The sequence below is a fragment of the Pelmatolapia mariae genome, linkage group LG7 (genome assembly GCF_036321145.2).
Source record: "Pelmatolapia mariae isolate MD_Pm_ZW linkage group LG7, Pm_UMD_F_2, whole genome shotgun sequence".
In the NCBI taxonomy this organism is placed as follows: Eukaryota; Metazoa; Chordata; class Actinopteri; order Cichliformes; family Cichlidae; genus Pelmatolapia; species Pelmatolapia mariae.
The window spans coordinates 62,454,975-62,459,816 of NC_086233.1; the positions used below are offsets into that span (position 1 = coordinate 62,454,975).

Sequence of the window (4,842 nt, forward strand, 5' to 3'; positions counted from 1 at the left end):
ACCGCGGCGTAGTGTTTGGTAGAGAACGGAGCGACGCCCTGAACTAGTTCCTCCTGACGATCAAAAAGAGCACAGTCTTACAAGAGATCATGACTACTGCTCAGTCCCTGAGCCGTCTGCATTGGACATATCTGCATCAGCTGCAGAAGACCTGTCCAAAGACGTGGAGACTCTGAGGAAGGAAATACAGGAGTTACGTGTCCAGCGAGAATTTGGGTTACAGCGCTTTGCTGGCTCCGACACTGACATCCGATTCTATACCAGGTACACCTAAGGTCTATTCAAGCTAACTGTTTAAAATATACCAAGGTCACCATCAGTTAAATTTCGAAAGTGTTTTCAGTCTTAATGAAAACAAAATAGATATTTACTTTTTCTCTGCTGATTGTATGTTTCATGTAGATGCTTTAGTATTTAAACGATATGCTACAGGTAAAATACAACACCAAATAGACTCTTAATCAGACTACGTTATACAGCATACCATTAGCATATTTGTCACAGTTTACATTATTTTTATGTCAGTGTGTAATGTTAATTAATGATTGACACGATGTATGTCTCTCTCGTGAATAGATTTCCAAGCTATGATCATTTGATGGCATTTTGGTTTTTGATTGAGCCTTGCATCTATAAAATGATCCGGGTTTCAAGAGCCAAGTCAGCTGCCAATAGGAACGAAGAAGTGTTGACACCTGCACGCACATCAACGGTAGGTTATGGGTTTGTTGGTAGTTAGAACTAGAGGTGTAATGTTATTGTATTTATGTACAATAACATTACATTATGTACAATAGCATACATACACAGGTGTATGTATGCTAAAGGACTCAGCATCCTTTACATACATACACCTGTGTACTACAGCACCTCATTGTTTACCCCATGGTACAGTATGGTATGCATAACCATTACAAAACATTTAGCCCAGAAAAGCATAATTCTACTAGTTCATAGCTTAAGGAGTAACATTTTCCCTTTTGTTTTCACCTTCCAGAGGCAGCTGCTACAGCCAATTGACGAGTTCTTTCTTTTCCTGGTTTTCCTGTCAGTTGGTTTGAAGGAGAGGGACCTGGCACATCGATTTAACATACACCAGTCCACAGTGAGCCGCATTATTGCAACATGGACAAATTTTCTTGCCACTGCACTGGGGTCTCAATGCATCTGGCTTACACGTGCAGAAGTGCAAGCTTACCTCCCTGAGGAATTCAAAGATTTCTCAGACACCCAGATGATCCTTGACTGTACAGAGCTGAGGTGTCAGACACCATCCTCACCACTTCTCCAAAGTGAAATGTAATGTTGGCATAGCTCCACATGGTCCAGTGACATTCATCTCTAATCTGTATGCTGGTTTGGTTAGTGACAAGGAACTATTCAAACAATCAGGCATTGCTGAGAAGTTGACTGAAGACATGGCAGTGATGGTAGATAAGGGCTTCCTAATCACCGATTGTTGTAAATGCAAAGTGTACTGCCCACCTTTTCTATCTAAGCAGAAGCAGATGCCAGCATACCAGGTTAAGGAGACGCAGGCCATAGCCAGACTCAGGGTACATGTGGAGCGAGTCATTAGGAGAATCAAACAGAACAAACTTTTTGATGGTATCATTACCATGTCACATGTTTACAATATCAACCAGCTGTTTGCAGTAGCATGTATGCTGTCAAATTACCAGAACACAGCATTAGTTAAAAAATGGGTTAAGTGAGACAAGATGGATTTTTCCCAAGACACCAGTGCCAGTACAAGGAACTTGTGGAAAATGACCTGCAGCTGAGGCCACTACAGTTGCATTTCTTCCTTCTCAGCTGACAATACTTGATTACAGAACTGGTACTTGAATGCTGATAGTTGAGTTCCAGTTATTGATAATTCTAATTCATTGCAAATGTTGAATGTTAATAATACTGTTTAATTATACTACTATATTACTATTCAGATTCAACAGAATTGTTTATCAAAATTATAAAGTAAATCACTAAATCGTTTTAAAATCATAAGTGACATTGTGCTTTTGTAACATCCAAAATACCATTTGTCATTTTCTTCATTCAGTTGTGTTATTGTCTAAATGTATATCAGTATGCTAGGCATGGATTTTTAAATACTTACCATGTAAATAAGTTCTGCACAAATTCAATGTTTTAATGTATGTTTTTAAAAAATGAAATTGATGCCATTGCTTAAATAACAGTTTATTGATGTGACAATAAAAAAATTCATGAAATACTTTGCAAATAAAACATCAGTTATTTTGTTCCAGCCAGCCTGAAGGATCTGTTTTTCTTTTTGCTGTTTTCACTGTTCATTTTTCCAAACACAGGTATCTTGGCATATATATGTAAAAAAAAGAAGTCGTCAGCCTTTTCTCTGATTGCATTGTGCACATCTGTATCCATGTATATTCTTTGGACTAGGTAGTCCTCTTGTGCCCACACAACAAAGTCACACCACTGCATCCCACTGATGAGCAGTTGTCCTTGCACTTGCCAGTAATATGCGTGGCTCTTTTTTAGTTTAGGGGTACCACATTCCATCTGCACATATTTGCAGTCAATAAAGTTTTGTACATTGGGACATTTGAATTCGACGAGGCCAAACTGGGGGTATTCATTGGGGTCAAAAACAACACCATCAGGAGATGCAGCAAGCCAGGGGGCAATGGTGTGAATGACCAGACCACAGGGTGAGTAGTTAACATTCATTAGCCTACTATACTCTGCTGCTATTGCAGGCTCCATCTCAGTTCCTCTCCTCATGTCTGCTGTCTGCCTTGTTCCCTTCAATATACGCTCTGCTAGTAAATGGCCTGCATTTGTATAGCGCTTTTCTAGTCCATAGGACCCCAAAGCGCTTTACACTACATTCAGTCATTCACCCATTCACACACACATTCACACACTGGCGATAGCAAGCTACATTGTAGCCACAGCTGCCCTGGGGCGCACTGACAGAGGCGAGGCTGCCGGACACAGGCGCCACCGGGCCCTCTGACCACCACCAGTAGGCAAACATGGGGTTAGTATCTTGCCCAAGGATATTTGGCATGCAACCAGGATGCAGCCTGGGATCGAACCACCGACCTTCTGATTAGTGGTTGACCTGCTCTGCCACCTGAGCTACAGCCACGTGCCGAGCTCTGGCCTCTGACGTGACACACCTCCCGAAACCTAGAGGCAGTCACTCTGGGCCTGCGGAGCTGATGCCACTCAGGTGAAGAGCTTTGCTCACGTGTAGCTTCCTCTATTTTGTGAGCCATTTCCAGAGTTACAGACAAGCTTTTCAGATGCAGAAGCTCTTCTTCTGAGCACACAAACACACACTCTGATGGCAAGATGTCATACCCCTCCAGAGGCAAGTGCGGTGTTGGTGGTGCATCACGGTGTAGTGTGATGTACCGGGTTGTCAAAACCGGCTGCTGATATGACAGAACACTGCCCTCCTGCACCAGCCCAAAGGCACTTTCCACAAGGGGCTTGTCAGGTCTCATGTTCATTGTGGTCACAAGTGGCCTGTCCTCAATATTAAATTTTGCATATGCCTCCGTTATTCTGAACAAGCAGGGATCTGGTAACGGACCCACCATGCCTCTGTAGAAGCCACTCCTAAAGAAAACATCAATGACAATAATGTAAGGAAGAAGGTTATTATACTGAACAACAACTAAACTAAAAACTAAAAGGTGTAAAACAGTGGTGCATAAGTTAGAGACTGGGATGTATATGTACATGACTGAGTTAGCCGTCTTCAGAAAGTGTAATGTTGTATGTAAATTAATACCTATTCTGACACATGTATGTATAAACAAATAGCAACATGCATTTGTAACACAGGAAACCAAATTTTACAAATCTAATTACCGTACTCCAGTCTGGGCCATCCTATTTGGTACCGGCTTAGTGAAGATCATGGAGTTGATGGGTCCTGGCTTCACACCCTAACAGAAGACACATTTACTATGGATGGTGTTGCTGTTCATATGTAAACATGGACTAATTCAAAAACTTTAACCTCATTTAAATTACCACTGTCCGTGGCTTGTGCCATTGCTGTTTAGATTCCGTGCAGCTATGCACAGGGGGGACAACCGGCACTCTGAGCTGTGAGTAGTGTGCTGTTTGGAAGAGCAGTGCCACTGTGTGATTGCACATAACAGCGCCTGCCACACAGGAGCACTGGCTATGTGTCAGTACCACCGGCGATGAATCCAGAAGCTTAATGTAAGAAGAAAGAACGAAAATTAAAAATGTAACATCATCTTCATGGAAGAGCCGAACAGGAACATAGTTCAGTGTTATGGTTACTGACCCCTACAGGCTTACCCTCCTGAATGCTCAATGTTTCCTTCTCTCCCTATTAAAACAACTTAACCATCCTTGATAACTGTAATAACTTAGATTGTGTATATTTGCAGTATTAACTTGGTGTCAAATGTTTCTGATCACCCAAACACACGTTGATTAAACTATCTGACTAGTCAAATTAGGAGTGATAAAGCAGGGAGACAAGGAAAACATTCAAGTTGATGGGCCTTCAGGAATGAACTTAACTAATGCTTAAATGAAATGAACCCCACTGAACAGGGATGAACAACTTTACACAGCTTCCTGCCTACACTTAGTCTGTGTGGTGCCTCACTCTTCCTCATTGACCTGTAGCACAGGGCTCTCACACCGACCTCCCCTGACAACCTGTCTTTATTGGACACTGAATAAAGATACAAGTACCATTAGCATTATTTCTGTATTACTCATGTCAGCACGTCTTAAACATATATACTTTACACTTAGCAAGAGTAGCATTAGGTAGTTAACTACTTGCTTAGTTAGCCAACT

General features: G+C 41.8%; 2 long non-coding RNA genes across 2 annotated transcripts; one reads left to right on the forward strand and one right to left on the reverse strand.

Annotated features, from left to right (window-relative positions):
* Positions 1-232: 232 nt before the first annotated feature.
* On the forward strand, positions 233-1,292 carry LOC134632508 (uncharacterized). Its single transcript, XR_010094517.1, has 3 exons — positions 233-264; positions 577-712; positions 998-1,292. It is a non-coding gene; the product is annotated as an uncharacterized LOC134632508 (long non-coding RNA).
* A 1,924-nt stretch (positions 1,293-3,216) lies between these two features.
* Positions 3,217-4,059, reverse strand: LOC135933495 (uncharacterized). The gene is made up of 3 exons (XR_010573767.1): positions 4,033-4,059; positions 3,868-3,944; positions 3,217-3,612 (listed from the first exon to the last, which is right to left on the reverse strand). It is a non-coding gene; the product is annotated as an uncharacterized LOC135933495 (long non-coding RNA).
* Positions 4,060-4,842: the final 783 nt, after the last annotated feature.